The sequence below is a fragment of the Acomys minous genome (assembly GCF_964271855.1).
Source record: "Acomys minous genome assembly, chromosome: 10".
NCBI classification, from domain to species: Eukaryota; Metazoa; Chordata; class Mammalia; order Rodentia; family Muridae; genus Acomys; species Acomys minous.
The window spans coordinates 58,865,798-58,887,697 of NC_140491.1; the positions used below are offsets into that span (position 1 = coordinate 58,865,798).

The following is a 21,900-nucleotide window of genomic DNA, read 5'->3' on the forward strand; positions in this document are numbered from 1 at the left end:
AAAGACAGAATCTGACTATGCGAACCAGGCTGGCCTAAAACTCAGAGATCTTGCCTACCATAGCTGTGATTAAAGGTGCGCTCCACCATGTCCATCAGCGTTTCTTGACTGAATTGTTGCCACAGCTACGTGACTAGTTTCTCTGCTTAAAATTTTGAGCTACTGAAAAACCCACCCCTTTCTACAAAGTAGCTCAAGTGGGATTTTAGGGGTTTTTTTAAATGCTTATTTTATCTTTATTATTGTTTTTAATGTATACACACACATTTTGCCTACATGCATGTCTGTGCACTGCTTGACACCTGGTGTTCAGAGAGGCCAGAAGAGGGCATCAGATTCCCTGGTGCTAGAGTTCCAGCATGCCTGATTCAAACCCAGGCCCTCTAGAAGACTGCTGGTGCTCTTAACTACTTAGCCATCTTTCCCGCCCTTGTGTGGGTTTTGACAGTCATACAAAACTGAACTAAAATCTTCCAGTGCCGTGCTCCATGTTTTGAGCCAGGGGCCTTCTGCCTCAGCTCCCTCATTCCTCACCATCTCCCTCTGCTTTGTCGCTTCCTGGCTTTGTGAGCGTGCTTTCCCCTAACCGGCAATCCGGAGTGCCCCATCCAGCCTCCGCTACGTAAATAGGATAAGCTAACTCTGTGACCGTGACGTGCAAAAGTTTGTCTTCTCCGAGCAGTCACCCTACACTACGTTTGTGCCTCAGAATTACATTACGCTTGTGCCCCAGAATTAATGGACCCCAGGAAGTGCTTAACATTCTGACCAAAGTCTCTCAACTATCTCTTAGAAAGCAGCTGAGGGGGTCAGCTCAGAACAACTAAACACATCCAATAGTAAGGGGACACTCAGACATGGTGGGCTAAGTGCCTAGTTATCCCAGTGTTACCCCTTATCAGGAATTTCTAGAGAAACAGAACCCATGAAAGAACTCTGTCATCACCTCAGTGGACTCAGGATGGCTCAGATTTCCTATTTTCTCTTTGTAGGCCCTGCTTGAATTAAACAATTAACAGAGAAGACCCTTCAAATGCTTTCTGACTTAGATCTATTACTTGGAGGCTGAGGTAGAAGGGTCCCCAAGTATAATAATAAAAAAAAAACAACAGTTTATATCTCCATACTGCCATATTTTTCATATTATAATAATTTAGTCTCTTGCCAAAACCAAACATTAATTTCTCTTGGCTATTTACAAAAAAATGTGAATTGTTGTACTGGCTTCTTATGGCAACAGTACTCTTAATTTCTTAACTGAAAGGAAAGGATGCATAGCCATGTACAGTCTAAGTCCTTTGTAAGATTAATAGCTTCATTAGAAGTGAAAGTTCAGAGGGCTGGAGAGATGGCTCAGCACTGGCTGCTCTTCCAGAGGGCCAGGGTTCAATTCCCAGCACCCACCTGGGGGATCACAACAGTCTATAACTCCAGTACCAGCGGCTCCAACACTTTCTTGCTGCAAATACTGATACACATAAAATAAAAATAATTTTAAATTTCACGGGAAAAAAAAAGAGCTGGGCGTGGTGGTGTACACCTTTAACCCCAGCACACAGGAGACAGAGGCAGGCAGATCTCTGAGTTCGAGGCCAGCCTGGTGGTCTACATTCAGAGTTACAGGACAGCCAAGGCTACACAGAGAAACCCTGTCTTGGAAAAACCAAAATAAGATAAGAAAGAAAGAAAGAATTTCCCTTTTTCTTTTCCTTTTTTTCGGTGTTTCAAGACAGGGTTTCTCTGTGTAGCCTTGGCTGTCCTGGATTCACTTTGTAGACCAGACTAGCCTAGAGCTCACAGCAATCCACCTGCCTCTGCCTCCCGAGTGCTGGGATTAAATGTGTGCGCCACCATGCCCGGCTTTATTTCTTTTTCTTTCCAGACAGGGTTTCTTTGTATGTAGCCCTGGCTGTCCTGGAACTTGCTCTATAGACCAGGATGGCTTAGAACTCATAGAGATCTGCCTGTCTCTGCCTCCTGAGTGCTGGGTATTACAAAGGCATGTGCCATCACTGCCATCCAACTCTTTTTTCTATATAGAAATATACCATCTGGATTTATCCTGCAGCCAAAAATGTATCAAGAGATAGGTCTTTCATTTAGTTTTGTTTTAATGAGAAGAAAGGTAAATTAAATTACTAAGAAGCCAGCAGGATGAGCTCATGTGAGCAATGCAACCTGAGAAAAAGGGCCCAATTCACCCTCAAATCCTCCACACAGGCTGTGTGGCCACCCAGGACCTGTGACACATCATCTTTTAAAATGAACCAAATAATAGCCTCCGGGGTGAAACAGGAGAATACAACCTGCTGCCAAAAATAAAAAATAAGCTGGAAAAAAAAGGAGATTTTAGGAAGGGGCTGCAACATGAGCCAGATGCCACAGCAGGTTTAGGTGAAAGCAGAGAAGGCTGCTGCTCAGAGCTACAAGGGACTTGAAAGGTCTCTGGTCTAGTCTTACCTCTGGGCTCCTCAAACCATGAAGAAATCAGTTCACCTCCCTAGTTTTCAGTTTCTTCATGTGAAAGCTGGGGGTACGGTAACAAGGTCAGTGGCGCCCAACTCTGCTGCTCACTAGAATCACCTAGGATTCCTCTAAGCATTTCTCCTTGTATCCTTTTAACTACCTTCCACTTTCCGGTTTGCAGACGTTCCTGTCCTTACCTGGCTCTCAGAGCTCGGTGCTAGAGCATTAAAGCCTGGAAGAGTAAAAGTGGTGGGTGTGATTCAGAACAGCAGACGAATGAAGGAAGAATCACTGTTACAGACATCACTGGCAGGGGGGGGGAGGGGAGGGGAGGAGCTGGAACTGAGGATGTAGCACACTGGGATGGCTCTTGTTCGGCACACATGATGCCCCAGCACCACTTAAAGTCAAATATAATGGCACCTGGGGAGGGGGAATCAGGCAGATTGGGAGACAAAAGCCATCCTGAGTCTGTATAGTGAATTCAAGGCCAGCCAGAGCAGTTAAAGGGGAAAAAAAGCATAAAAAAGATCTAAGGTCCCAGTTACTTACTCCTCAGGGAAGGCACGGTGATCAGTAGTGTAGTTATCACCTGTAAAACCAGGTATTGGGCTATAAGTCTATCAAGTGATTGGTGGAACAATGAGAGATTATGAGGTCTATAGCAGGCACTTACACTTCACTGCAGGTTACCAGCTGTGGATCAGAATGGCTCCGTAAGTCTCGTATGTTTTAATACTTGGTTCCTCACTGGTGAAGTGTTTGGGAAGGGTTAGGAAGTGTGACATTGTTGGAGGAGTGTGTCACCAGAGGCAGGCTAGTACTGTTCTCTCTGCCTTCTACTTGCAGATCATGATGTGAGGCCTGAGCTGTTCCTACTGTTGTGCCTAAGCCAAACTAAAACACTTTCTTTTGCAAGTTGCCTTAGACACTGTGTCTCATCACTGCAAGAGAAAAGTAAGACAGCAGAAAACAGCAGACTAGAAAAAAATCCTCCAAGTTACTCACAAAACCTAGTACGCCGCTGGGGCTGCACTCTTGGACTATGCACACATGCGTGTGACCTGCCCGCTCTCAGAGCCTTCAACACTTGCCACCTTCTTTTTGGTAGGCCCAAGAAAATCCACAGAAACTACTTCTGAGGAGGTGCTAATATCCAAAATACACGTGAGCCAACGCTCAGCAAGAGCCTTGAGGCCAAACTGCTGGCCTCAACACAGCCTCTCCCTGGGAAGGTTTCTGATACTTATAAGAGGACCTGCCCAAGGAAGGCACTAGATAATCCACATGCTTTGGGATACTCCCTTTCCTACAACTCTCCACTTTCCCATAGCTTTAGTATGCTTGAATCATATGCTATATGACTAAAAAAAAATGGTGATTCTTATGTTTTTTATCTCCCTGGGCCCTGGACACTCAAGAAGATGTAGTGGAAGTGAAAATTTCTGGGAACAAGTGTTAGCCCTGTCCTTGAATCCTACAAACTAATGAGAAGCCAGGGTAGGGGTGGTGTTAAAGGTTGTAAAAGGGGCTTTTCTTCAAGGAAAGGGTAAAATGTTCTGTCTTCTACTGCTACAGCCTGCATGAGTGTACATTTTCCTGAGCTGGGTTCTGGCCACACTTCTCAGGCCATCCTGCTTTAAACAGGAACTTAAATGAGGCCGATACACAATCCACTGTACCAACCGTTCCAGGGTTTCTGCTGCCAAGAAGATCATTGAGAAAAAGACTGCTTAAAAAAATACGTGGTAACTCAGATGTGCTGGCAAATCCTACTGGATTAGCTCTGTTCTAAGTTTGCCCTTCCGGCATCAGACTTCTCAGTGTTCTCAGCTCCTCCCCTGCTCTGTTGACATCCTACAGCCATACTAGGTCTAGGTTGTCCAACACAAACCTTTGCCATGTTGTAATCTTATCTATCTGTTCTGTCCAATATGGCACCATGACCCACAGGGGCTACTGAACATCTGAAAGGCAGCCAGCGTGTCTGCGAACAGAATGTCTAACTTTACTTAGAATTAATTTAAATATAATTAGACACCCAGGGCTTGTGGCTATTCTAGTGCACAACAAAGATTAGGCCCTAATTCTGAGAATAGGTCAGAGGACAGACGGTGAGATGACACTGCATGAAAAACACCCAGAGAGCTTCCCCAAGTCCCTGCACCCAACTAGCACCCTAGGAAATTAAACCAAACCCTCTGGGAAATGGGACCCAGCTCCTAGGGTTCCTCAGTGACACCGGTCTAAGCTGAGAACCACTGTGCTGGATCTCGAACCCTCCTAACCCTGAGTAGTAACCATAGGCTTGCACACAGGGCAAACAAGGACCAATTAAGCCAAACAGCTTCGCCTATAATGCAAATCAATTTTTGATGCATTCATTGGCCGACTACTAACTTGCCAAAAGTAAAGTAAACTTTTGGGAAAAAGAGCTCAGAATAGACAAAAAGAAAGGAAGGACTTTCCCCCCACATATAACTACCAGCACCCAAAACACAAATACCTATAAATTATTCATTTTTTTAGTATCACCTTTTAACACAGCTCAAATCTAGCATTTTGAAAAAAATAGCTCTAGTTGGATTTTTGTCCTTGGCCCACACATTCTCTGTGTGTAGTCATAAACTATTTATCATTCTGTATTTTTCTTCAAAAGACAAATCCAAAACCTACCCCTTTTCAGTGGACACATCCGATTTCTTAAATGGCAGAAGTTAAAAAAGCAGGTATTTGAAAAAAACAACAACAACAACAAAAACAAAAAGCCGGTATTGATCCAAAACTCTCTGTTCTGGCTCACTCTTTTCAGCAGGTACAGCCTCAACCTACCCTTGCCATTGCTGATTTCATCAAGTGCATCAGTAAGCTGGTGACTTAAGATCATCAGGCACAGCATGTAAGGACACCCACAGATTCAGGTTTCCACAGCCTCTAATCTTCCACTATGCGGTCCCCAAAGGCATGCAATGCTCTTCATGGGGACAGCTGACAGCATTCCAACACTGATGCAAAAGCTCAATAGAACTTTCTAGGCAGCACTGACAAGAAGTTACAACCAGGAAGCTATTTTAGTGGGAAGAACGTCTGAAGGTCACTCAAATACAATAAATGCTGTTTCGTCTACATGAACAAGTGAAATAAAAGTGATACAAAATTATACTCTCTTTCCCCAATTATTACCATGGTCGTGCAATCACAAAACTCAGATCTCCCGAGTTGGCTACAGCTTCCGTTAGGTGCTCTAACCAATCAGCTCCCCACTCCAAGAGAACGTTATGGCCACCTACCCTCACGGCCAAGAAGCTCGTACGTAACAAGTAGAATCCTATTGCCAAGGATATCCTCTTCATCTTGACCTGGCTGGGCACCCTGCAGCACCCACTTACCATCCACCTCTCAACTGCTCACCTCCACAGAAGGCAGAGATAAGACTTTGCTAAAATGACACTCACAAGGGGATCCAGCCTACACCTTCTTATAAGCCACTGGATGCGGGCTATGTGGGACAGTGCAAAAACTGCTGCCTTACAACTCAGGTTCTCAGATAAAGAGTGGACATCAGTTAAAGCTGGCCTTCAAGTTTAAGAAACGAACTTTCACAATACATAAGCTCTAAAGCCTATATGAGAAATACCGTGCTTTCTGGCATAAAAAAAAAAAAGACCTCCAACTTTAACTTTTCCAGTTAAAATATAGAGTTTGCAGCCCGAGTCTACTGCACAGGGTGTGCGCTGGAAGAGGGGAAGTCTTATATGGCGAGTATAGTCCAAACGCTATACTGTTTTAACTGGAAAACTCTATAACTTTAACTGGAAAAGTTAAAGTTGGGGGTCATCTTATACACCATAAAATACTTTAAAAGATGTTATTGATCTGAGATTCAAATTTAACCAGGTATTTTGGGCTTTCTGCTCTGCTTCAGTTTTGTTTTCCCTCAGTCTGGCAATGATACACAACCATACACTGTGAGGTGGAACAACTGTGAGAGGAGGAGAAAGAGGACTTACTCTTCTACTTCCACCTAACCACTCCATGATTGCAGGGTCAACTGTAAAGAGCTAACCCTCTGCACGAGAAACTAACGAGCTACCCGTCATCTGGTAAGTGAGTGCCCAGGCTTCTGGATACCACATATGCTAACTATATACCTAAGTGCCAAATACACAGGTAACTGACAAACTAAAGTTAAGATTTTACTTTCCTGAATAAAGACCCATACAAACAGTTAAGTTGGAGCAGGCTACCATAAATGGAAGAAGTCACTGACTGGTAGACATTATTCAATAAAATTAAGACAAAATTTATTTTGGAAAAATAACATGAAGACAATGGAACAAACAACACATAGTTATTATGTGAATGAAATGTCTTAAGTAATAATTTTTTAAAAAGTAACTAAATCTCTTAAGCACTTATTATAGGCCAAGGAACATTCTGATGCCTTTACATGTATTTTTGTACTTTATCCAAACACTCTGAAAAGTGAGTCTGTTATTTGGCTCATTTTACAATGTGAAAACACCAAGACATCAAGATGAGGCAACTTGGTGAGACTAGGATGTCCACATGATATAGTTTGTCTAAAATAGTCGTTTAACTGTTCTGGTCCAGTTAGGCGTTCCCTTTTGTTCTAAGTTACTCAGTTGGTTATGCGGTCACTACTAAAGGCCCTACCACAAAGCAGCGTGGCTTCTGTCAGAATGCAGCTACCGAGAGGCGCTCCTGCAAGACTGGCCTTGCTTTCTATGCAGTAAGTGGGGTCAGACCTGAGGGAGTTCAATGTTCACTCTCTCTTCCCTATCACATCCTAGACTTCCTGTGCGGTTAAAACCATCCCAGGGGTGGTAGCACTCAAGAGTCCCACTTCTCAGGGCTGCCCTCTTATCTCCTTTGGGCCGAGGAGATTCCTCCATCAGCCTCCACTCAAACCCAGATCTGAAAAAAGTTTTAACCATAACCGCTATGTCAAGATAAAACTTAACTAGCTTCTTTCCTAATTTGGAATGACCTTCACTTTCCTTCAGCCCAGCATGGAAAGCCAGGCCAGAGTTATTTGTTACTGTCCGTAAGATAAAAGCAGACGTACAGCATGTGCTTTTACTTCCAGATATAATGGGCTTCCCTTTTCCCCACTAATTATTTATATACATATGTATACATACATACATACATACATACACATGTATAAATATATACACATGTTCTTTTTTTCTCTTTTAAAGAGTTAAAATTTTTATTTGATATGTATTAGTGTTTTGCCTGCATGTATGTCTGTGCACCATGTGTGTGCAGAGCTTGGGGAGGTGACAAGAAGGTATCAGATTCCCTGGAACGGGAGTTACAGATAGCAGTGAGCTCCCATGTGGGAGCTGGTAATGAACTCACTTCCTCTTGAAGAACAGTCAGTGCTCTCAATCGCTGAGCCATGTCTCCATCCCCCTTTCCTTTCCTTTTCTTGTTTTGGTACACTTTCGGTTTTTCTAGCAATGCTTAACAGTTAACACCAACTTAATGGCATGAAAACAGAAGACTGCTTCACAAACTTGGGAGGCTCACCTCATCTATTTAACTTTAAAGTGTAGCACAAGCGGCCCTAACAAGCAGAGGTGACATGCCTATCAGAACCCAGGCCCTAGCAACAGTCACAGGACACTGTCTTAGTAGTGAGACTGTGTTAGGCCATGAGACTTCAGCCGCCTTGAGCTGCATCCTGCATTGAGAAAATGCTGGTTTTCTATGGAACTTCTAACAGTTACTATTCTAACTGATCCGCAGGACAGTCATGAAGGTCTCAACCGTGAGGAAATAACTCTCCCTCAATACCAGACTGCACTGAGTGTGCTGCTGCACAGATGAATGCCAGCCCCGCAGGCTGAAGAACTGTGTAGAAGTCCCGGTCACAAATAAATCCAACAAGCTAAGCGGGAGAGTGGTTCCATCAGCAAGCACAAGCATAAGGTCCTGGGTTCAATCCCCAGCAGCTCTTTAGAGAGCGAGTGCAGCAGCCTGTGCGTGCTAGGAGGGCAGCATGAAGGAGCTGCGGCTTGCCAGCCAGTCTAGCCAATCAGTGAGCTCCAGGTTCAGTAAGAGACTCTAGCTAAACAAGTAAGGTGGAGAACCTATTAAGAAAAACACCTGGGGGCTGGAGAGATGGCTCAGCAGTTAAGCTCACTGACTGCTCTTTCAGAGGACCCGGGTTCAATTCCCAGCACCCACATGGCAGCTAACAACTATTTGTAACTCCTGTTGCAGGGGATCCAACACCCTCACACAGACATACAATCAAACACCAATGTGTGTGAAGCAAAAATAAGTACTTTTAAAAAAGAAAGAAAAACACCTATTTCTGGCCTCCAAATGTACACAGACATACACACACACACACACACACACACACACACACACACACCATCATTTCCAGCCTTTTTACTGAGTAAAGTTTTGTGTCCCCCAGGGAACCATAGTTCTGGCCAGTTCTGTAGCGAAAGGTGAGTGCTCTTATCCGTCCTTACGTTCTAAGCTTGACTCCTGTTAGCCTAGGTCAGGTGAAACACATTCTGTAGCGAAAGGTGAGTGCTCTTATCCGTCCTTACGTTCTAAGCTTGACTCCTGTTAGCCTAGGTCAGGTGAAACACATTCTATAATGTTTCGGTTTTGTGGAGTGTCATATTTTTCCTGCAATACTAAAATTAAAAAAAAGGGACAAGACTAGGTAGGAACCATGCCTCTTGTGGTTTCCTCTGTCTCAAGCCCTCACTTTGCTTTTGAAAAGGAATCTGTTCATAGGCCCACAGAAAATGGCCTAGGAAAAAAGGTGAGTTAACTGGGAGATCTAAAGATGTCCTTGTGGTCAGAAAACAGCAATTGCCCACCACTTGTATTTACTCTCAAAGGACAAAACAAACCAAAACTCTATGAATTCTCAGTCTAAATTGCACATGATTCCTAAAAGAAACAAAACCTATGGTTAGGAGGAAAAGGGGGAATGGGTGGCACAGGTCAAAGGACTATGGAGTTGGTGATTATTTGGTTTTGCTCACACAAACTTACAAAATAGGAGGGACTACTTCTAGCCATAATTTTATTATATGAGGCTTACAGACACATCTAAGTGAAAACTCCCACTGAGATTTCTTATTTATACAAGCATAAAAATCATTCCAAAGACTTCTTAGTAGAGAAATTAACACCTCTTGACAAAAGTTGTATTCTCGGCTTATCAGACGCTTCATTTTAAAATTTCTAGAGAAGTTGTTACAGAGTCAGAGGTAACCAAAAAAATATTGAAGCAATTTTCTTAGGGTTATTTCTGCCTGCTCTCCTTGCAGTGGGGTTGGGTTCATGACTGGTTTGGGCCAAGTAGTCTAACTCTGTACATCGTATTAGCCAGAATTTCTGAGTGAGAACAGAGGGGGCGGAAATGCTGCCATCCTGGGACAGGCATGAAAAGAACTACACGGCTGTGACTTGCCTGCCTCTGTGACTCTGGAGTAGCTGCTGTTCTGTGGCATCAGCCTCACTGGCATGACTCTAGACAGATGTGGCATCCATAAACAGGTATATGGCAGGACTTGAGAGCAAAACCACACGTATAGAGGTAGGACGAGGAAAAGGGGATAGCAGAGTAAGTACAGGACTAAAATAAACCTTTAATAGCTGGCCATGATGGCACACGCCTTTAATCCCAGCACTCTGGGAGGCAGAGGCAGGAAGATCGCTGTGAGTTCAAGGCCAGTCTGGTGTACAAAGCAAGTCCAGGACAGCCAAGGCTACACAGAGAAACCCTGTCTCAACAAACAAACAAAAAGACTAAGCCTTTAAGAAGCCCACTGTGGTATAGAGAATTTTAAAACTAAGCACTGAAGATCAGCAAGTTAAAACATCAGGAGGTTTAGTGACACATTTAGAGTGATCAAGTTTCTTTGCATAGTTTTAGGGGGCAGAGAAAAAAACGTTTAAGGGACAGTGAGAGGAGAAAATCACTATAAGTACTCATAATGCGGCAGACCCTGAGAAAGGGTGTACTCAGACTGTGGGCATCATCTTGGCACTGGGCTGGATGGTAGATGAGGACCTGGCATCTCTGCCTTTCAAAGCCCTCCTACGGGTCCAAGATCACACTGAATTTCATAATTTGTCTAATACCAAAAGGAAAAGGAAGTCATATGACTGTTTGCATTCTTTCTACTACACTAACAATCTAAATTAGTGGAAAAACATAAATTATTAAAATGTTTTTTTTAAAGTTTTGACTTTCATTATTCTGAGAACCTTTGAAGGAATATAAACCTTTTAAAATCAACATTCTAATTGTCTGCAAGGGATACAGGCACTTCTCCAAATAAAGGTGGTGTTTTGTTTTGTTTTTAACCTGTAAAATTACTATTTGTTGTAGAGTACTGGAACACAGAGGAAAACCAGAGGCCAAGTCACAAGTGATCTTCTCATCCCTCTGTGCAGAGCATCGTATATATTCTCTTATTTATTTTTCTTGTTTATTTTTCTACATAGTTGGAATCATACCACTTAAATCACTTTATGTTCTGCTTTCACCCCTCGTGTTAAAAAAAAAAAAACTTCTCATTTCCAAAATTTATTAACTTATTTATCCCAACAACAATCTGATCTGGTCTGTATAAGGCTTACACCATCCTACAGGCAAGGTCTGTCTTAGTTAAGATTATTACTACTGCAGTGAAACACCACGATCAAAAGTAAACGTGGGGACGTCGTGCTTTATTTTGCTTACACTTCCGTATCCTTGTTCATTATCTAAGGAAGTCACGGAAGGAACCTCAAGACAGAAGCTGATGCAGAGGCCACAGAGGGATGCTCCTTACTGCTTGCTCCTCATGTTGATCAACCTGCGACAGAACCTAGGACCACCTGCCCAGTGGTGGCACCACCCACAATGGGCCCTCCCCGTGAATGCCTTACAGGCTTGCCTACAGCTCGATCTTATGGAGGCATTTTCCTAATTGAGGTTCCCTCCTTTCTGATGACTCTAGCTTGTGAAGGGCTAACACAAACCTACCAGGACAGTAACTGATGTAGAAAAAGGTTAACGCTTACTCCCCGATTACAAAGTTTAGTACATGGTGTAGCTCGGAATTCAGATACAGACGACATGGCCCAGGGTCAGCACTCTAAGCTGCCACGTTGTATAGCATCTGTAATGGTCTGTCCTCTCATTATCAATATGGACAACTGAGCTGTTAGCTAACTCTTAAAATCATGCTATAACACACATCTCTCACAGACATCTGAGACACTACTCTAAGCCACTTCAGAAAGTAAAACTCTTACCATCCCAACAAGTTCCATCTATTCCCAGCTGGCTGAGAACAGCTGAAGAAACATCTAAATGGTTTGCATTTCATAACCCAACTCACTGCTGCGCCTCCCCGTGGTATGACTTTCATGCGGCCCTCACCTGTCCACTCCACTGCCAACTGCAGCAGATTTCAGAGGTCCCATTTGCTTTCCATACTGCGCGGAGAGCCAACTAACACCGAGTCTAGTCCGCAACCCCCAACAGACAGACACAAGCAAAATCCCACAAGTTTTTACGTCTAGAATATCTTAAATGCTCAGCTTATTTATTCTCTGTCTTTTAAGCTTGTGCTAATACAGAGCAAATAGACGAGCGGTGTCCTGCAGAGTTGAAGGAATGTTCAGTCTCAAGGAGTGGGTGGCCTGAGGTGATCAGACAACAGTATACTGAGTGAACAGAAATGAGAGATTACAGTTCGCATCCGAACTCACCTTGCTGCCATCCAGCGACACACTGAAATCAAAACAAAACAGAAAGACAAAAAACAACAGCAAAAATGGGCATCAATAAGCTCAATTCATTTTCTAACTGCCAACAGTGACAAAGAAAATGCATTTTCCAACTAAAAATGAAGGATCAAAACACACGGAGAAGCTATTTGGGGCTGGGACCAAGGTCAGCAGTAAAGCCCTTGCCTCAATTGCTCAAAGCCCTGTGTTCAACCCCCAGTAACAACATGCATGCTCACCCCTAAAATACAGAAGCTGTTTCCATATTTTCCATGTTGTAAGAAAATATGCTTATATCATCAAAAGCATACCTAAATCTAACTTATTGACCAAAACGTATAATAACTAGAAAAAAAAAATCTCTGTACAAGGCACTTAAATAGCTAGTAATGCTTTTCAATAAGAAATGGACCTTTGGAATATACATAAGATATTGAAAGCAACAAAATTTAGGGCACATTAAAAACACAAAGAAAGCAGTAAGAGAAACAGCTTATTGTAAGATATTCCAACTAACTATAAAATTATAATGTATCTAGAGTCAAATTTCTATTACGCCTTATTTGTTAAATGCCATCTTATATATTTCAGGAAATTCTAGGAGGAACTTGGCTTATCTGAAGCCCCTCGGAGCCCATTCTGTGCTTTCATAAGAAGTTCTTGTTCTGATCCTGCTTCCAAGCAACACAGATACTGCATTTAAGAAAGCATTTTATCTGCAAACTACCTGGCTGTTTGAATTAGCACTGAGGGCAGGCCCCACCTCTACACACCCTCTCAACTCTTACGATGGCATCAAAAAGCCCACATCCTAAAGAAAGGACCCATCCTAAAGAAAGCTCTCTAAGGCACTTTGTTTTAACTAATTTGGCTTTAAAAAACAAAAACAAACAAACAAACAAAAAAAAGCCTTCAACTTCCTACTGGAAAGAACAGAAAGAACACAGCTGCAAAATTCCGATAATATGTTTGTTTTCTTCCGCACCCCAGGACCATCTGACACAGTGGGCTGAAGCTTTAATCAAGAAGATGCCCCACAGCCTTGCCTACAGGCCAACCGAGTGGGAGCAGTTTCTCAACTGACGTTCTCATTCCTTAAATTACACCAGCATAGGTCAAGTTAACAAAAACTAACCAGAATAGTACAAAACTAGCTGGTATCATGTACTGCAGACAAATCACCAGTGAATATGTAAGTAAAAACAAAAAGGTAAGACTCACAGGGTGGTTCCCAACACCCCTTATTAAGTATCTAAAATGCAAGACTTTTTTTTTTTTTAAACTGCCCCAACACCAATTTTCATTTAAGTCACAAACTAGCATATTTTGTAGTCAGTAGATAAGTGTGGGAAAGGAACCACAGGTAAGATGTGTGGTAAGGCATTACTGATAAACCCAGTAAAACCACACATCCCATCATTTGCTTGGAGACAGCTTAGTTCAAAAGACCAAACTCACACTGAACCCCAAATGAATCTCAGACTATTGTTCTGAGTGGGGGGAGTGATACCCCACTGCTCAAGAAAGGCTTAGTGCTCACCAGTGTTTAAAGGAGAACTGACATGGAAAAAACAAACAAACAAACAAACAAACCCAGAGTCGCCACTTGCCTACACACACTTTTAAAGACCACCGCAACAAAAAGAAACAAACCACTAACAAACACAACAGGAAGGCACTCATCCCCACGTCGTCCTGGCAATTCATTTAGAAGAACAATTTTGCTCACGCAGAACGACAAGTTTCAAGGCAGTCCGTCCGTTCACCTACAGCTATTTTAAGGCAGGCCAACGCTGCATCAGCGCCTGTCACACAGCGTGGTCCCAATCTTTTGGCAGTTCTCCAACACATTCCAACCATTTCTAGCCAGCCTCGCTGGAACCACATCTCACTTATCGCCAAAGACACATCAAATAACATGCTGCTACATTTCATGACGAACCTGGCCATTTATTCCCTTCAAGGCACTCTGAACAATGCCTTACTAGGAAAAAAAAAAAAAAAAAAAAGAAAAGAAAAAGAAAGAAAGAAATTCAGGCTGCCATCTGTGTGGATGCAGCTTAGTCCAAAATATACAAGGCATACTGGTCCCCCCCACCCACCAGTAAGTATCAGAATATCATTCAATATTAGAAGAAATGCCAAACAGAGAAAAGAAAGCTCAAATCAAAACGACACCTGGACTGAGGAGGCTAAGTCCTAGGCGGTGGCCACTGCCTGCACTTTTAAACACTTTTAAAACACTCTATTAACTGGGTGTATTTAAAGGATAATTTTAATGTGCTCCATTACTACCAAGAAAAGAAAAATTGAACCTAATTATACATCTTGTAGAAGTCAACTGTTGTTCTCTAGTTGTTAATATTTTCAGAAAAAAAGTCCTCTTCAAAACCAAACTGGACTGGTTAACCACATGTTGTTACATTCCATTCTGGTGAAAAACATACCTATGACACATCCAAGACTTTTGCTCTGCACAGCTGCCGAACATTCCAGCACCACGCTAGCAACCAATACATGCTTTGCATTAAATGTCTAGTTGCTTTAAATGTATAAAATATTGAAGTATGACCCATTCAAGTCACAATTTCATGTGATTAAACTTCCTTTTGCAAGAGGAACCTAGCAACAATATATGCTCCAATTGATAAGCGCACACATACAACACTAATAATTCACAAGAAAAATACATATAAAATCCAACTGATAACCAAAAATAACTTTCCTTTAACATAAGACAATAAATTGGTCTGATCTCTCAGTGAGTTTTCCCCTTCAAGAACCAAGTAAGGGGGTTGGAGAGGTGGCCCAGTGGTTAGGACCATTGGCTGCTCTTCCAAAGGACCAGAGTTCAAATCTTAGCACCTACATAGCAGTAACAACTGGTGGTAACTCTAGTTCCAGGGGACCTGACACCCTCGCACAGACATACATGAAGGCAAAACACAAATGTAAAAAAAATTAAAAAAAATAGAAAAAAAAAGAACCAAGTTAAAAAAAATTATTTTTTAGAACTCCACTAAACACTGCCATCCATGCTGTCAGAAACACATACTTCGAAAGCAAAATAAAAGTGAGAAATCAGCTGATTATCAGGGAAACTCAAGAATTCCTTTAGCAATGCATTTTGACTTTATTTTTTTTTTTTTTTGGAGTTTCTTTTTATTAATTTATTCTTGTTACATCTCAATGGTTATCCCATCCCTTGTATCCTCCCATTCTTCCCTCCCTCCCATTTTCCCCTTATTCCCCTCCCGCATTCTGACTTTAAAACAAGCAAACAAACCAACTATAAAAAAAAAACGTACCTTTAAAACAACCCTGTAAAAAAAATGTTTTAAAGTTCTCTTCAGAAACAAACGAGAATGGTTGACCACATACTGGCAGATTCCATGTGCTGCGGTCTTTCCTTCCCAAATGACACCTAAATGTCTCTGCTCTGGGTTATGGCCCCTTTCTCAGCTCCACCCCAGAGATAAACCGGGAATCTGTGGACAGCTGACAGCACGGAGTTGTAAAGTGCTGTGAGAAGGACCAGGCCTCTCTCAGAGATGCCACCTGACATACCCCTGGACACCACTTGCCTCCCAAAATAGTGACAGGTGCTCTCATGAATTTAGAGCTCCAGCCAAGGCCACATTCCAGCTCCCTGCCTCCTCTAGCCTGGGCCACTGGGACGTTTGGCAATGCCCGGGCTGGCTGCCACCACCACTGTCAAGACTCAACATTTGTAGCTGCCTAGAGGTCAGGCTGAGGTCTCCACCCAGTTTCAGGAGGATGGACACAATAGCCATCAGGCATTTCTCTTGATGGGTTTCTGCCACTTGCTAAGACATGACTCCCATGAGGTTGGGAGTTTCTGAATCCCCTGCGTGCATCTGTGTAACGGAGTCCACCTGGTGCTGCCCGGTTCCATCACCAGCCCAGCTCAGACTTCCCCACTACACTGGGAGAGGGCTTGTCACAGCCACTGAAACACTTCCTGTTTAAACCAGAAAAAAACAACATCATTTGCCATTTTTCTGGCGTCCCACCACCCAAACAAGACCAATAACAAGCTCAAAGTGCCAACAGAAATTGCTGGAAAGGGCTTTCTTTGTTTTCCAATTAGACGTATTTCTGCTTTCTTCCGTGGTTCAGCTATTTTAGTTTGTCAGAAAGGAGCCAGCCACAGGACCAAGGCAACAGAGTCCCCTGCCATCTATCTGATGTCCTAGGGATCACAGAACTAACTGGCTCATCTATCAAGTGTGTCTATTGCCTTTTCTTATTAAAACACATCCTAGATCTAAAGCTATCTTCCCAACTCAAGTCATTTGAAGACCCTAAGAAAACCAAGCTCTAATCTATGCTTTCCACAGTCACACCCAAGCTCAGGGCAGTAACACATATCACAGCAAAATCCGGACCGTCATAACCACGTCCATTCAATTAGCAACACATTATGGGATAGCCGCTTCAATGGCTCTGAAATCTGAAGACAGAAAGTAAAATCAGATGTTGTCCAACCCATCTGGAGATACCTCTCAAGGGAACCGATCAACTCTGATGGGAATTCCTTTCAAAACAAGACAGAAAGCACACACTACCTAACGAGAATTCCATTTCCAGTGTTTTTCCACTGGAGAGAAATACTGATCACGAATGGATTCTGTTTCTGTGCCACTTTTCTTTAACTGCTTTTAAAACAGAACAGAGCGCCAGAGAGTATTTGAGCAGACAGTGGCCAGTAGCCAGCATCCATGTGCTGCCACGCTGTGTGTAGTAGCCAGCACTCACGTGCTGCCATGCTGTGTGTAGTAGCCAGCATTCATATGCTGCCATGCTGTGTGTAGTAGCCACACACCACAATGCTAATTCTAATGCTAAGTGTCTATATTTCTAGGTTGGAGACTATTCAGTCATGTGCATTTCCTTCTTTGTGGTCCTCTTCATTTTCCACATGGCCTAGAACATTTCATCTACTATTTTGCTGATAAAATGATTTAAAAAATATTTTTGAGCCAGGCATGGTGGCTCATGCCTAAAATCCTAGTACTTGGGGGACTTTGACAGCTGGATTAGTTCAAGTTCAAGGCCAACCTGAGCTACACAGTGAGTTCTAGGATAGCATGCTACCCAGCAACTCTGTCTCCAAAACAACAAACAAAAACATACACACACACACACACACACAGACACACACACACACCCTAGAGGTTGACCTAGGTGTTTTCCTCAGGAGCCATCCACCTTTTTAAATTATATTTTTTAAAAATTTTACAAATATGAGTGCTTTTCCTGCATGTATGCCTGTGTACTTTATGTGTCAGCTGCCATGTGGGTGCTGGGAACTGAACCTGGGTCCTCTGAAAGAGAAGGCAGTGCTCTTAATTTCTGCACCTGCCTTCTCTCCAGCCCACACTGTACTTTTTGAAACAAGGTCTAATTGGCCTGGAGCTCACCAATTAGGACAGGCAGCCTGACCAGCAAGCCCCAAGAATCCACCACGCTCTGTTCTCTCAACATTGGAATGATAAGCCTTTTTATATGAGTTTGGAGGGCTGAACTTAGGACTTCAGGCTGGTGGCCAGCACTTTACCAACTAAGCTATCTACCAGTTCTATATTTTGTACTTCTTCTTCAATGACTTCTATTAATTCACGCATATCTGAACGCATATATTCTTTACAAAAGCATTGAGGAGAAACCCAATATACCACTACACTAGCTGACAGTATAAAAACATTCAGGATACTTAAAAAGTGGTGAGAGAAAAATGAATATTTTAATACTATTAATAATCTACTGGAAAGCTTTCATATACTCCAGGTGGAAAAAAAAACACAATGGAAAATGACTGAATATCACAGGCCAAAATAAGTTTACTTTAATGAAGAATGTAGGTTTTCCTTTCCCTTTAAACAAACGGGACAAGGAAAAAACATGTCCTCCCTCAAGACAGTCCAGCTGGTAAAGAGCATTCCAGAAAAACATGCAACACCTGCATATTCAGACATGGTCTTTAAAACACACACACACACTAGAAAAACTGGGTCTTCAAGAGCCATCCAAGAGGGTAGGGAGCCAAGAAGACATTTTTGCTGAGCCAAAGGCTATAGCCATGAGGGACAGATGGCCTCCTAGACACTGTGTTGCCAGGCTCCTCCCTTGTGGCCCAGTTCCTACATCTTTTCCCACGATCTACAGAAGTGACAAGGCTAACAAAATGTGTATTTACATGAGGAATGGGGAGATCTTTTAAAATTAGTATACTTTATCCTTTCATTACTGACACTTGTGGCCCCTAAATTCTGGTATAAAAAAACAGAGGACAAAACAGCTTGTTAAAAGTCACACATGTGTTCAATAAAGGGTCTTTCAACTTCTGAGTACAGCATATAAATTATATTCTGTGTGTGTGTATAAATATACTATATAACATATAAAATATTATATTACTAGAATGTATGCACAGTTCTACGATTTAGTAACTAATTTTTATTCAAATTTAAGTAGAGAAGAGAACCAAGTCTGACAAGGTGCCCTCTGATCTTTGCATGCACACCATGGCATGCACACACATACACAAAATAAATACATATTTAATAAATTTCAAATTTAAGTCATGCAATGTTGCTGTTTAATCTTCAAATGCTGGCAAAAGAATGTACGTAAGAACTATTGACCAAATTCAAGTAATAATGCAAAGTAACCTCAGAGTAGCTGCAAAGGGAGACCATTAATAGTATTGAATGCTTTCTGGGTAAAAAGGACAGTTTAAGAAGAAATGTAAATAATTATACGCTATTTTCATATACTAGAACCTAAGCTGATTAAAGGTTTGTTTCCAGCAAGCAGTCATTAGAGTATGTGTTAATACATAAATTCCACTGGTATCACGGCCTTCTATAAAAACAGAAGCTAGAGTAAGCAATTTAATAACTCTTGACATAAAAATACTCAGTTTTTTGCCATACACTATCAAAGAAGTGTGTGGCTCATATAGATCAAGCATTCCTGAGAGGAAAAGCAAATGAACTGAACACCTACGCTGTGCTCAGGGCCCTGCATTGCTGTCTTACAACAGCTAGATGAGGAAGAAACATTATTTGACTTTTCTGATGAAGAAACTAAGTACGTCAAGCCTAGATGCAGGCACACCTAGCTGTAGCCACATGGCTACAGGACCTGGGCTCAGACCTGCCTGTTGTTTCCAAGGTAAGGAAAATCTTCTGTAGCAACAAAATCATCCTAAAAACCTGGATTTTGACTTCATTAAAATTATAAATTCATTAAGAGAAATTATTAGATTTTTCTTCAAAAAACAGGAGCTAGAAGGCAATATTTGTTAGCACAGCAACGGCAAGGGGCCAGTGAGCCAGCCACCTACAGAAGCCCTACAAATCGACAAGGTAACACTTTAAAGAAATGGCAGCTGAAGCCAGGACAGGCACTTCACAGAAGACAGGGTCCAAATGGTCAATAATAGAACCACCCCGTCTCAGGAATCAGAAAAATCGCAAGTAAAACAACTTTTTCAACAAGTATCAAACGGATGACGATTTTAAAGTTAGGAAGTGAAGTAATGGTGAGGTTATAGAGCAAAAGCTACAATTGCACACCGCCGAGAGCACAGCTGGCCAATCACGCTGGAAACAACCTGGGGCACCATCTGCTAAGGCTGGTGATGAGGTCACAGTCTGTCATCCAACGATTCGTCTCTTGGACAGACGAAGTGTGTATGTGACCACATGTAGACCAAGTCACGGGTGCCCATACCACCCACACCTGCACTTCCACAGCAGTAATAAAGCTAGAATCAACGCTTTAAATATCCACCAACAGTGGACTGAACACATAAGCTGGCTATATTAAGCTGTGCTTGCATAGAAGCACCCAAGCACGGGAAACGAGTGAGCTTTCGAAATAAAATGTATTAACTTCAGAATGAAATGTTAACTTTAAAACGCAAGTCAGAAGACATATAAAATAAAATTTCGCTTATGTAAAGTTAAAAGTATACAAAGATAAGATATTTTTTAAAGATTTATTTATTATTATGTATACAGTGCTCTGTCTGTGTATACACTGAGAGCATCAGATCACATTATAGATGGTTGTGAGCCACCGTGTGGTTGCTGAGAATTGAACTCAGGACCTCTAGAAGAGCAGTCAGTGTTCTTAATCCTTGAGCCATCTCTCTAGCCCCCAAAGATAAGATTTTTAAAAGAAAATCAATCCATATACAATAACATGAGAAGCTCAAAATTAAGGGTGGGGTACAGAGGTGGAAGTACTCACAAGGCAGCGTAAGGCTCATTTTGAATGGGGGTCCACTGGCTTTTGATTCTTTAGAATGTATTTTAGAAATACTATTTTGGATTCACTACTCAACAAGCAATACTAATTTGGAGAAACCACTCCAAGGGAAGAACGGAGCCAGGGGAGGCCGCACAGAGGCGGTAAAGGGTCTGAGCTCCGCAGGCTCCAGCTCCACTCTCAAAGTCTCTTCTGCAGGCGCTGATTTTCAAACCTAGATAACCCATAATAAACAGGGCACGAAACACACTCGCCTGAATACACACCTACAGATACTTCAAAATAAAATGGAAGAATAGAGGATGCACGGAAAATTTTAAAACTCCTTACTCCTTGTGTCTGTACATGTGTATGATGGGACGGGCATGTCACAGTACACACATGGAGGCCAGGGGACAATGCTGCAGGTCTGTTCTCTCCTTCCACCATTACATGGGTTTAGGAACCAGAACTCAGGCTGTCAGGTTTGTGCCTTCAACCTAAGGAAGCTTTAATGTTTTGAAAAAGCAGGGCAGAATCCCTGAACCGAATGTTCAAACACATCATGATTTTATTAAAATGCAGAGACTGACTGGGAAGTTCCAGAGTAGAATCGGGAGGCTGCATTCGTAACGAGCTACTGAGGGATTCTAATAATGGTGGTCCACGGGCAAATGGCATCAAAATGCCTTTTCCAAAGATGGCATTTTAAGCCGGGCGTGGTGGCGCACGCCTTTAATCCCAGCACTAGAGAGGCAGAGGCAGGCAGATCTCTATGAGTTCGAGGCCAGCCTGGTCTACAAAGCGAGTCCAGGACAGCCAAGGCTACACAGAGAAACCCTGTCTTGAAAAACAAAAACAAAAACAAAAAACAAAAAAAACCCAAAGATGGCATTTAAAAAAAAAAGATTTAGTGTGTGCGTGTCTCTCTCTGTGTGTCTCTCTCTCCCTCCCCTCCTCTCCTCTCTCTCTCTCTCTGTGTGTGTGTGTGTGTGTGTGTGTGTGTGTGTGTGTGTGTGAGATCATGAAGTCATATTTTTTGAAACTGGAGTTGCAGGCAGTTGTGAACTGCCTAACATGAGTGCTGAGAACAAACTCAGACTGTCCTTTGTTAGAGCAGTAAATACTCTTAACCATTGAGCCATGACTATGACTCCAGCCTCCGAAGATGTTTTAAAGTAGAAAATATGTGTCTATCCAATTAGAATACGTTTTACCCATTAGTCACAAAACACATTATTCCTATGCTATATAGGCTTGAACATGACATAACTACTACCAAGAAAATCAGAGTATTAGCTGGGTGGGGTAGGCACATGCTTGTAATTCCAGCACTCTGAGAGGCAGAGGTAGGTAAATCTCTGTGAG

General features: G+C 42.3%; 1 protein-coding gene and 1 long non-coding RNA gene across 3 annotated transcripts in view; one reads left to right on the plus strand and one right to left on the minus strand.

The window, feature by feature from the left end:
• Nucleotides 1–21,900, minus strand: part of SPTBN1 (spectrin beta, non-erythrocytic 1) — a 159,406-nt gene that overhangs the window by 133,563 nt on the left and 3,943 nt on the right. The gene's annotated exons all lie outside the window — the stretch shown is intronic.
• On the plus strand, nucleotides 1,704–15,388 carry LOC311607916. The gene is made up of 2 exons (XR_014782792.1): nucleotides 1,704–8,957; nucleotides 9,039–15,388. It is a non-coding gene; the product is annotated as an uncharacterized lncRNA (long non-coding RNA).